Source organism: Mastigoproctus giganteus, chromosome 2 (assembly GCF_048544385.1).
Source record: "Mastigoproctus giganteus isolate SK-2022 chromosome 2, ASM4854438v1, whole genome shotgun sequence".
Lineage (NCBI taxonomy): Eukaryota > Metazoa > Arthropoda > Arachnida > Uropygi > Thelyphonidae > Mastigoproctus > Mastigoproctus giganteus.
This window is the reverse complement of record NC_143576.1, coordinates 27,573,138-27,586,810: the sequence shown is the minus strand read 5'-3', so window position 1 is coordinate 27,586,810 and position 13,673 is coordinate 27,573,138.

Here is a 13,673-nt window from a genome sequence, read left to right as displayed (position 1 = left end):
GTTCCTAGAAACCCTTGTGCAATATAAATAACAGGCCCTATGGGAAAAATAGGGTTAGGTGCTGATCATCCAAGATTGAACATATTTGTAACCAAAACATTAGCTCACATTTTACAAAAGCACATTTCTGGGGGTTACTACCATAAAACAATAAAAACAATTTCCAGTTGCATTTCTGTTAGTGGAATCTGTTATAAACTGGTAGTAACCTCGATCAAATTGCATTTGTGATAATACCGATAGCTGGAATTGTGTGGGTTTTTACATTATTATAGTGAAATGCGTTTCCCCTTCACTGATATAAAAAACATAAATATATTTTCAGAAACTTCTCTTCATTCCTATCGTGTTGCGTTCAGTTGGGGTGATTCCGTGTTTGACTGCCATTTCTTGTAAACACAAAGGCGAATCGTACATAAGCGAATTCGGTTCGTGTTATATACGATATCGTTCCCCTATTTATAAATCGTGTAGTGTAAACACATGTTATACGATGACTGACTGTACCTTTTTATTACCTCTTAGTACCACAGCTCTCTTAACAGCAACCTATGGATCAGAGAGTTACTCAGATGTAAACATTTGTGTCAAAGGGAACAATTGAAGTTTTTTTTAAATTTTTTTTTAATTCTGACATTTACAAGGACACCTAATCAGTATTAAAAATAATAAAAAGGTAGATTTGTGTTAACATATGCAGTGGAAACAACATAAAAAAACAACATAAAAAAAACAACAGTAAAATGGGACAAATGGTGCAAACACGCAAAATTAATATTTAAAAATGTAACATGAAAAACTAGACTGGATAAAATAAGGAACTTGAAAATTGGAAAATAATGCAATATACAGGAATTAGAATTAAGGTCCTAAATTAGAGTCCTGCATTGGGTTGGTACTAATATATTTACTGATAAAGTAACCGCTTTCATTAATTTTTATATATATATTTTTTTAAGTAACATCATTTAATAAATTATCAGGGGTATCATATTTTTCTGGTTGGTTGGTATTTGATGGTGCATTGGCAACTAAGGCCATAATGTGCCAAATCAAAAATAAATTTTTTCCCTCCTCTGTGTTTGTGTATGTGTGTGTGTGTGTGTGCGTGATTTGAAGTACATACAATGCTGCTCAACTATTTCTCTTTATAATTGTATACATTTGTATACAATTATAACAAATAGTTAATTAAAACAAATAGTTTTTGAGATTTAAAATTATTTTTAACCCCCCACTCAATATTGCATTTCCTGACGTGAAAAGTAGTCAAAAATATGAGAGACTCTTAGACATCCTTTTTTGATTTCTTAATTATCTCTGATTATGATGTTATTTTTGTGTTATGTTGTTATATCATTGCTTCTGATTATGAAATTTTGGCGAAGGTAAAGAAAGCCTGCACGAGAAGCATGCAAAAGTTCGATGAAATTTACTGGTAAAAGTACTTTGCCGTAACGGCATTTGTATTGTTGCCCACTTGGTAAACAGGCGGGGGGGGGGGGGTAATGGTCAGGAGTAGAAATTGAATCCCATGGAAGATTAAAACCCTCCCAAAGTGGAGGGGGTAACCTGACCCTTTTTCTTTAGAATCACTGGTGGACTAGTGGATAAACTGTTTAAGAAACAAAAAAAGGCAAAGGAAGCCCACACGAGAAGCACAGCAATTTTCGAAAGAGCTTACCAGAGAAACTATGTTACGAACATTTTTGACGGTGCCAGAACTTCCAATATGACTCTGTTCGTGATTCAATTAGTTAATTCAATTAGTGATTCTAAAGAAAAAAGGTCAGGTTACCCCTCTCCACCACTTCGGGAGGGTTTCAAGCTCCCGTGGGATTCAACTTCTACTCCAGACCGATAACACCCACCGTCTGTTTACCTAGCGAGCAACAATACAAATGCCGTTATGGCAAAGTACTTTTACTGGTAAACTTTATCAAACTTTTGTGTGCTTCTCATGCAGGCTTTCTTTACCTTAGCCGAAATTTTCACTCAGTGCTGCAGAATTAAAAACTGATTCGACATTAAAAATAAAATCTTTCAAGCACAAAAGTCTAAGGATATAAAGATGTGAGATATTTAATATAAAGATCTCAGGTATAAGGATATAAAAATATAAAATGATAGAGTACATTAATAAAAAATATTAGAGTACAGATTTAAGAAGAAAACAGATTATATATAATTAATAAAATGTGTATTTGGAGTTTCAAATCAGAGCTGGAAGTTGGGGAGTACAGGCAGACGTACCCCTCCCCCCCAGTTAACGGTAGTTGTAGTTTTGGCTGATTACCGATCTGCTTAAATTATACAGGTTGATATTCTAACGTTTACAAGGACACCTAATCAGTATTAAAAATAATAAAAAGTTAGATTTGTGTTAACATATGCAGTGGAAAAATGGGACAAATGCTGCAAACATGCCAAATTATCATAATAATATGATTCTTGCACTGCTTCTACTGGAATGAGCAGCAGCCTGGAAAACAAGTTGCAGGGTATTTCAGAGACTGCTGGGAGTCATTGCAGTACAAGTAAACACATGGGTTGTGTTAGGGTAGCTAAGAACAGGTGCATGTATACTTGCGTATACACCAATGCTAGGAGTTTGGTAAATAACTTTGATGAATTTGAGGTGTTGCTCAAAACATCAAAGGCAGATATTGTTGGGATATCAGAGCTGTGGTGTCACACAGATATAAGCAATGCAGAACTGGTATTTGGGGAGTACAATGTGTACAGGTAGGAAAGACATGATAGAAAGGGAGGAGGGGTTATGCTATTAGTTAAGAAACACACAAAATCCAAGGAAGTGAAGCCAGTTGACACCGCTGGACAGTGCAGTGTCGTGTCAGTTTGGTGTGACATAAACACTGGGAGATCAAAATTGAGAATAGGAGTGTGTTATAGGCCTAATGACTCTGATGGGTATAATAAGAAACTGTACAGGGAAATAGAGTGGGCCAGTAAATCAGAGTGTCTTATAATGGGGATTTTAATTTCCCAGAGATTGACTGGAATTTGTGGGTTGGTCACTCACACACTACCAAGGCTTTTGTGGATTTATTGGATAATTGTTTTCTAGATAAGAATGTTTGGGCGGCAACTAGAGGGAGTAATACTCTTGATCTGATTATCAATAGTGAATCTTCATGCATTAAGATTCTGCAGATAAAGGAACAGCTAGGTGGCAGAGATCACAGCGTGCTGAAGTGGGATTTACTCAAAGAGGTAACTACCATTACGGGTAAAGGGAAGGGTTTCTGTTTTCGTAAAGGCGACTATGGTGGTCTGAGACAGTATTTAAATTCTATACAGTGGGACCAACTGATGATGTTACCAACAGCAAACTCAAAATGGGAAGCATTCAAAGAACTTATCTTGGAAGCTACTAGGCTTTACATACCAACTAAGAAATATTAATCCAGGTTTAGGCCTAAATGGATGTTAGATGAACTAATGAGACATGACAGAGAAGAAAAATGCATGGGATACATATAAATTAATGAGTGACATGGAAGCCTATGATAGATATAAGCTGGTCTGTAACCAAGTCACAAAGGAGATTAGGCAGATTATGAGAAATCTTTGGCAAAGGATGCAAAGAAAAACAGCAAAGATTTCTTTACTTATGTAAAGTCTAGAAGGAAAGGGATGAATCAGATTGGTCTACTTGATATTGGTGGTTCAACTGTTGATGATCCTGCTCAGGTGCCTAACAAACTAAATGAGTATTTTGCATCTACATTCAGGTTACAGGGAGGGGAATGCCAAAGGTGAATTAGACTCTGGCAGTGAGCTAGATGATTTTGTAATAACTGAGAGGAAAGTGGAGGAGAAATTGTTGAAGATAAACATAAAAAAGGCACCCGGGGTGGATGGAATCTATCCAGTTATATTAAAGGAGGCAGCAAAGGAAGTAAGCCATAATTATGAGAGCTTCCTTGGACTCATGGGAGGTATCCATGGACTGGAGATGTGAAAATGTGATCCCAATTCACAAAGGAGGATCAAAGGGTGACACAAGTAATTATAGACCTGTTAGTTTAACTTCTGTTCCAGGAAAATTAATGGAGGCACTGATTAAAGAAGCACGGCAGGATCATCTAGACAAGACTTCAGTTATAGCTCGGACACAGCAGTGGTTTTGTTAAGGGAAAGTCTTGCCTGACCAATTTGATTGGATACTATGATGCAGTCACGAAAGAACTAGATGCAGGGAATAACTTTGATATCATATATTTGGATCTTAGAAAGGATTTTTATACTGTGGCAGATGGAAGACTGCTGCATAAATTGGAGCAGTGCGGCATTGGAGGCAAATTGTGTGTGTGTGTGTGTGTGTCAATTGTTGTGATATCCACAGAATGGAGAATAGACCAAGTTGTAGAGGATAATAGATGTGCCACTGTGGGAGAAATAAAGCAGTTCAGTTTGGTAAGGATAGACAGTTGCGTTCGTTATTTGGTTTTTAGGAGCATTAGCAACTAAGGCCATATTGCTCCGGGATATGCGGTGGTCATTCCTTGACCTTTCCGCATACTCCGTATTTGGTGGTGACGGGCTCGAACCCCGGTCTAATCAAGAAGCATGTGCTACGCACTGCTGCTCCTTCCCACCTGGCTACGGAGGCGCCCATAGACAGTTGCAGGATAGACATTGTATCACATAATTTTCTATTAGAATGAGCAGAAGCCTGAAAAACAAGATGCATGGCATTTCAGAGACTGCTGGGAGCCATTGCGGTACAAGTAAACACATGGGTTGTGTTAGGGTAGCTAAGAATAGAAACAGGTGCAGGTATACTTGCGTGTACACCAATGCTAGGAGTTTAGTAAATAAATTTGATGAATTTGAGGTATTGCTCAAAACATCAAAGGCAGATATTGTTGGGATATCAGAGACGTGGTGTCACACAGATATAAGGGATGCAGAACTGCAATTTGGGGAGTACAACGTCTACAGAAAGGATAGACAGGATAGGAAGGGGGGAGGGGTTATGCTATTAGTTAAGAAACACATAAAAATCAAGGAAGTGAAGCCAGTCGACATCGCTGGACAGTGCAGTGTTGAGTCAGTTTGGTGTGACATAAGCATTGGGAGATCAAAATTGAGAGTAGGAGTGTGCTATAGGCCTAATGACTCTGATGAGTATAATAAGGAACTGTACAGGGAAATAGAGTGGGCCAGTAAATCAGAGAGTCTTATAATGGGAGATTTTAATTTCCCAGATAGTGACTGGAATTTGGGGGCTGGTTACTCACACACTAGCAGGGCTTTTGTGGATTTATTGGATGATTGTTTTCTACATCAGCATGTTCGGGAGGCAACTAGAGGGAGTAATACTCTTGATTTGATTATCAGCAGTGATTCTTCATGCATTAAGAATCTGCAGATAAATGAACCACTAGGTGGCAGTGATCACAGTGTGCTGAAGTGGGATTTACTCAAAGAGGTAACTACCATTAGGGGTAAAGGGAAGGGTTATTGCTTCCGTAAAGGCGACTACGATGGACTGAGACAGTATTTAAATTCTATACAGTGGGACCAACTGATGATGTTACCAACAGCAAATTCAAAATGGGAAGCATTCAAAGAACTTATCTTGGAAGCTACTAGGCTTTACATACCAACTAAGAAATATTGTTCAGGGTTTATACTTAAATGGATGTCAGATGAACTAATGAGGCATATGGCAGAGAAGAAAAATGCATGGGATACTTACAAATTAACACATGACACAGAAGCCTATGATAGATACAAGTTGATATGCAACCAAGTTACAAAGGAGGTTAGGCAGGCGAAGGCAGATTACAAGAAATCCTTGGCAAGGGATGCAAAGAAAAACAGCAAAGAGTTCTTTACTTATGTAAACTCTAGAAGGAAGGGGATGAATCAGATTGTTCCACTTGATATTGATGGGTCAACTGTTGATGATCCTGCTCAGGTAGCTAACAAACTAAATGAATATTTTGCATCGACATTCACACACGAGGAGTTATTCAGCAAGGGGAATGCCAGAGGTGTATTCAACACCAGCAGTAAGCTACAGAATCTTGAAATAACTGGGAGTAAAGTGGAGGAGAAACTGTTGAAGATAAACACAAGAAAGGCACCCGGGGTGGATGGGATCTATCCAGTTATATTAAAGGAGGCAGCAAAGGAAGTAAGCAAATCCTTAGCCATAATTATGAGAGCTTCCTTGGACTCAAGGGAGGTACCCATAGACTGGAAATGTGCAAATGTGACCCCAATTCACAAAGGAGGATCAAAGGCTGACACAAGTAATTATAGACCTGTGAGCTTAACTTCTGTTCCAGGAAAATTAATGGAGGCACTGGTTAAAGAAGCACTGCAGGATCATTTAGACAAGACTTCAGTTATAGCTCAGACACAGCATGGTTTTGTTAAGGGGAAGTCTTGCCTGACCAACTTGATTGGATACTATGATGCAGTCACAAAAGAACTGGATGCAGGGAATAACTTTGATATTATATACTTGGATCTTAGAAAGGCTTTTGATACTGTTGCACATGGAAGACTACTGCACAAATTAGAGCAGTGTGACATTGGAGGCAAATTGCTGCTATGGATAAAGGGATGGTTGAGGGGGACAAGACAGAGAGTGGTAATCGATGGACACTGCTCATCGTGGACTAATGTTATTAGTGGAGTCCCTCAGGGCTCAGTGTTGGGTCCATTATTGTTTTCTGTATTTATAAATGATATTGATGATGGTATATCAAGCTTAATGTCCAAGTTTGCAGACGATACAAAGGTTGGCAGGGTTGTCAAGGACACTACTGACACTATGCTGCTGCAACAGGATCTGGAAAGGTTGAGCAGATGGGCTGAGAGGTGGCAAATGAAGTTTAACATTGACAAATGTAAAGTACTACACATGAGAAACAGCAACCCCAGAGCAACGTATCAACTCTGTGGTACTGACAGTGGTAGAGAATGAAAGGGTCTTGGGGGTGGTTGTGCAGGCAGATATGAAGTTCTCTGAGCAGTGCAGATGGGCTGCAAGAGTAGCTCATGGTGTATTGTCAATGATATACAGGAATTTTTCCAGCAGGGATAAGGAGGTGATTATTCCATTGTATAAGGCAATGGTCAGGCCACACCTAGAGTACTGTATACAGGTCTGGAGGCCTCATTTTAAGAAGGATGTAGAGCTGCTGGAACGAGTACAGAGAAGGGCAACAAGATTAGTGAATGGAACAGAGGGGTGCTCTTACGAAGAAAGGCTTAAGTTTTGTAAACTACAGTGTCTGGAGACTAGGCACCAGCGAGGTGATCTGATAGAGGTGTATAAAGCCTTGAATGGTTTAAGCATGCTCAATGCTGATGGGATTCTTCCTCTAGCTCAGAAAAATCACCTGAGAGGGCATAAATTCAAATTGAGGAAAGACAGATGTAGGATAGACGTGCGGAAATTTGCCTTTAGCCAGCGGGTGGTTGGTTGGTGGAACAGACTTCCATCCCTTGTGGTGGAGGTTGATAGCCTAAATAAGTTTAAGGCTCAGCTGGACAGGTATTTTGAATGAACAGAGGGGTGAAGTGGAAGTGGGTTTTTTTTTTTTTTTTTTTGGCTGATGCTGCATAAGCTTGCTTTCTTGCATCAAATGCCTTTACTAATGCTAATTGCTGCTATGGATAAAGGGATGGTTGAGTGGGAGAAGACAGAGAGTGGTAATCAATGGACACTACTCATAGTAGTGTCCACTGATTCCACTAATAACATTGGGACTCCACTAATAACATTAGACTAATGTTATTAGTGGAGTCCCTCAGGGTTCAGTGTTGGGTCCATTATTGTTTTCTGTATTTATAAATGATATTGATGATGGTATATCAAGCTTAATGTCCAAGTTTGCAGATGATATGAAGGTTAGCAGAGTTGTTAAGGACACTAATGACAGTACACTGCTGCAACAGGATCTAGAAAACGAGCTGATGGGCTGAGAGGTGGCAAATGAAGTTTAACATTGGCAAATGAAGTTTAACAATGACAAATGTAAAGTACTACATATGGGAATCAGTAATCCCAGAGTAACGTATCAACCCTGTGGTACTACACTGACAGTGGTAGAGAATGAAAAGGACCTGGGGGTAATTGTGCAGGCAGATATGAAGTTTTCTGAGCAGTGCAGACGGTCTGCAAGAGTAGCTCATCGTGTCTTGTCAATGATATATAGGGATAAGGAGGTGATTATCCCCTTGTATAAAGCAATGGTCAGGCCACACTTTGAGTACTGTATACAGGTCAGGAAGGCCTCATTTTAAGAAGGATGTAGAGCTGTTGGAATGAGTACAGAGAAGGGCAACAAGATTAGTGAATGGAAAGAAGGGTTGCTCTTATGAAGAAAGGCTTAAGTTTTGTAGATTACAGTGTCTGGAGACTAGGCACCTGCGAGGTGATCTGATTGAGGCGTATAAAGCCTTAAACGGTTTGAGCATGCTCAATGCCGATGGGATTCTTCCTCTTGCTCAGAATAATCACCTGAGAGGGCATAAATTCAGATTGAGGAAAGCCGGTTGTAGGATGGATGTGGGGAAATTCGTCTTTAGCCAGCAGGTAGTTGGTTGGTGGAACAGACTTCCATCTTTTGCTGTGGAAGTTGTTAGCCTAAATAAATTTAAGGCTGAGCTGGACAGGTATTTGGAATGAATGGAGGGGTGAAATGGGAGCATTTTTTTTTTTTTTTTTTGGCTGATGCTGCATAAGCTTGTTTTCTTGCATCCTATGCCTCTACTAATGCTAATGCTAATATGGCAGGTATCATTTTAAGGTATACAGTTTTTTTCTGGTCTTTGTCAATACATTCATCTCCTCTGTTTGAGAACAAGAGGGATATAATTCATGCTGTTGCTTCTGACAATGCCAGTATAGCAAACAAAAGTTTTCTGGATTTCTAATCTAAGGAAGGAGAATACAGCTGAAGCCAGAAGTTGCTATGCAGAAAGAACTTCAGCTGTTTCTGAAAAAAAAAAAATTTTTTTTTTTGTTCCAAATTTATATTTATATATATATATATATATATATAAATATAAATTTGGAACAAAAAAAAAAAATTAAGAACATTTTGGAACAAAATGTTCTTAATTTTGGTTTGAACATCAAAATGTTCAAAAAAAAATTTGGAACAAAAAAAAAAAAATTAAGTTATATATATATATATAACTTAATGACAGAAAATAAAAATTAATTAAAAATTAGTAACGCAAGCATCAGGGTAGCAAAATAGCAAATTCCTCTACATGTTGCTTATTGTATACAACTAAAATGAAATTAAAATTAAGCCAATAGTATGGCAAACCAAGAGAGTGAAAATAGGTAAAAATAATCATGAAAAATCAAACCAGTGGGGAGGGTAAAAATGGTAAGCAAGACTAAAATTATTGTAGAAGCAACGCCCCAAAATAATATAAAAGCCTAAAGAAAGGATAAATTTGAAAAATCAATTAAGTTTTGGAAGCCAATTAAATGAGAAATTTAATGTTCTCCTCCTGGTGCTAACAAGCACCAGGTCCGAATTGCGCGAAATATCATGAACAAAAGAAACGTAAGCTAACTACAATAAAAATAAAATAAAATAAACAAAAATAGACTGACCATTATGCCCCATCTCGCCAAAGGACCACAAGGCCAATAATGGTCAGGGAATCACTGCATTTTGAACGTTAGACATAAAGGTGAGCCGATCGAAAGCTCAGTTACCCATCCAATCAATAGATCGATCCGCCAATGCAGAGGATTTGAATAACTGTGGTCCTTATCAGTGAAAAATATAAAACAGAAAAGATACAAGCACTCAAGTAGGAAAACCACACCACCAACAAAATGAGCATTGAACAAGATTATATAGACATAAATTAGGTTACAGAGGGTAGTACAGGCGTAGCTTTTGCATATCGTTACACTACTACCATGTAATACAGTTTAATGAAAGAATATAATAATTAATTAAAAAATTAGTAATGCAAGCATCAGAGGTAGCAAAATAGCAAATTCCTCTACACGTTGCTTATTGCATAAAACTAAAATGAAAAAACAAAAATTAAATTAAAATTAAGCCAGTAGTATGGCAAAAAAAAAATAGTGAAAATTATCTACTCGAGTGCTTGTATCTTGCATAAGGACCACCATTATTCAAATCCTCTGCATTTGCGGATCTATTGAATGGATGGGGAACTGATCTTTCGATCAGCTCGCCTTTGCGGCACTTTGTCTAACTTTTGAAATGCAGTGATTCCCTAACAATTATTGGCCTTGTGGTCCTTTAACAAAATGGGGCATAATGGTCAGTCTATTTTTGTTTATTTTATTTTAATTGTAGTTAGCTTACGTTTCTTTCATTCATATTTCACACAATTTGGATCTGGTGCTTGTTAGCAGTGCCATTAAATTTCTCATTTAATTGGCTTCAAAAACTTAATTGATTTTTCAAATTTATCCTTTCTTCAGGCTTCTAAATTATTTTGGAGCATTGCTTCTACAATAATTTTAGTCTTGCTTACCTTTCTCCCCCTCCCCACTGGTTTGATTTTTCATGCTTATTTTTACCTATTTTTGCTCCCTTGGTTTGCCATACTTCTAGCTTTTAATTTTAATTAAATTAAATTAAAAGAATTTTAATTTAATTTTTTGTTTTTTCATTTTAGTTTTTTATATAATTATATATATAATTATAAGGCCTCCGTAGCCAAGTGATCAGGAGTGGGAGTGCAATAGCACACACTGAGTAGACCGGGGTTCAAGCCCGACTGCTAAATATGGTTGATCTGCCAACCCACAGTGGACCAGCGTGGCAGATTACGGTCCATTCCCTCAACATAACTTGTTGAGGAGGCCTCCATCCTGCAGTGGATTGCAATGGCTGCAGATTTATTTATTTATATTATTTTTATAAATTATAATACAATAAAATATTAATATTATTCCTTGATTTATTTTAATTTAAATCTAACTTGCATTATTACTGACATGTATAAATTTTATTACAAATTTCTTAATATGTTCTCCTCCCTCTCAATGTAGGTCAGGTTCAGGTGCAGTTCCAGTTACTGAAAGCACAGGTCTAATTTAGTGAACTCACATGAGGCTTTATCCTGAATAGCCTGCTGGCTAGAGGAGTAGAGTATTGGGAATACTTTAAAAATAATTAAAATAGCACCACAACAATAGGATAATGTAATAGTCGAAGCTCTATATAATTGCCCCCCAGGGAATGATAAAACGGTCATTATATTGATTATTCATAAAATAGCATTAAGTTAATGAAAAATTAACCGCGACTAACCACCCAGAACATTATAACATGTGGGACGTTAAAAAGGGGGTCGCTATAAAGAAAGAGCTTTGACTGTATAATTTATGAAACAGCTATTATTGCATAGTACATACAAATTATTCACATTTTATATTTTATAACTTTAACAGGCACAGTGCCAGGGGAACCATTAGTACAGTTATACTTAGTTGACATTTATATGCAGTTGCTAACAAACAGCTGTGATCAAATTCAACACTCTGAATCATCTTCAGCAGTCAATCTATTATCGAGACACGTATTTATTTATGTATTTAAAATTTTACCAACTCTCACATAATATATTTTGTGAGGATTGGTAAAATTAGTTATAGGTTATAATATAGCATATAATAAGAATCTTGTGATGTTTATAATGCCATCTGATGGGGTAGACAGTTAAAATTATTTAATTCATTCTTGAGATATAGGAACATTAAGAAATGTCAATACAATAGTATCTTTATGAAGCAAAGTTTCAAATTTCTCCAAAAAAAAAAAAAAAAAAAAGATTGGGGAAAAACCATCTACATCTGATTAAATTTATGGTAATTAATGATTTAAACATTAATTAAAAATTTATTATTTAAAAAACAATTCTTGTTCCACTTGATTTGAACTTTGTATATGATTTGTTTTGAATATAAACTTTTTCATAAAATTTTATTTTTGTCATATTTGTTCCCTAATACCATCTATATTAACATATATCATAGACTAAATAAATTTTCTTGTTTTTATGAATTATGATGTGGAAATATTTATACGGTAAACTCTCATAAAGCTTTTGAAGGGACTTGCCCCAGGGTTTCCCCTCTTTTTGGAGGCTATTTTTCATCAATATTTTGGTAGATAACTTTTTTTTTTTTTTTTTTTTTTTTTTTTTTTGCAGGCAGGTGTATTTAATATAATACACCTGGTTTTTTTTTGTTTAAAAAGAATGAACATTTTTGAAACGGTATTAGATTTAAATTACTCACATGGGTAAAAAGGAGGCTTCTTATGCCTAAATACCTCACCCACCACTGAATCCCTACAAGAAGGTTCCCACTTGAACTAGCAGGTACCACATATGTGAATGGGATGCCAGATTTACTTAGGATATCATAATCTTATTTCCAACAAGTCTTGACTCTGTCCCAGGACCAAGGGGAAGGAGACCTATTGGAATACAGTTACAGTAGTAAAAACCACTCACTGATTGATCCCAATCTGGCCAGTCCAGAACTTCCTATCTAAGTTGAAGCAGGGACCAAATGAAGTATTAGGGCTGTGTCCTCCAACTACCAGAATTCTAATGGTGTAACCCTGGAACAAAGTATGGATGTCAGAACCCAGTGATGCTGATCTAGAAGACTAGCAGCATCGCTGAAAGTTCCCCTCACCAGGTACAGGTGCCCATGTCAAGGATCATATTGTGTGATATATACAAGAGACTCAGATAAAGATGTGTTGGGATGCCACTAGTGCACTCTGTTCACTAAAAATGGTGATGAAGGAAAAGCTCTCACCAACATCAAAAAAAGATATGATCATACCTTAAGTAATGGAAAATTCCTAATATTTCACAAACTTGTTAATTTAACATTAGGATTGATATAAAGCTGCTGTTTTGAGACCTTCTAGATATGTACTGTAAAACAAATACTCATCAATATGTAAGAAATCAAATAAATTCAGTGCACTTAAGACAAGATGATATCTGAAAATAAAAGTGAAAAGAAATCAGTCTATTATTTAAAACAAAACTGAACCCACCCTGCCAACCTTTGCATCATTTGTAAACTTAGGCATTCCTGATATGGCTGTTATTTTTATACTGAATGGTAGTGGTCTTTGTATTGGAATATGCATCCCCAATTTGGTCCCCCCATGGATTGGGAAATGCTGAAATGCTAAGTAAAATAAATGCAGATAGCATTAGTATTAGCAAACGATACGAGGAAGCAAGCTTATATAGCATTAGCAAAAAAAAAAAAAAAACACTTCCCACATCATCAGTCCATCCCCTCTAAGAATTTGTCTAATTCTTCCTTAATATATATTTAGATGAAAGATTGTTCCAACACTTACTACCTGCAGGCTGAAAGCAAATTTCTGCACATTATTTTGCAGCCATCCTTCCTCGATTTAAAATTGTGTTCCCTTGTATGCTGTTTGGGCACGAGTAATGATGCTGTTGCCATCTTGTTTACTCAATTTATTCATAGCTTAAACTCAATCAGAGGAGATCCAATAGAGGTGTTTAAGGTTATAAATAAATTAAATCAGATCTACAGACACTGCAATTTGCATAACTGGCATTTTTCTTGGTAAGAGTATCCTTGGTACCCTTCACTAATCTTATTACTCTTC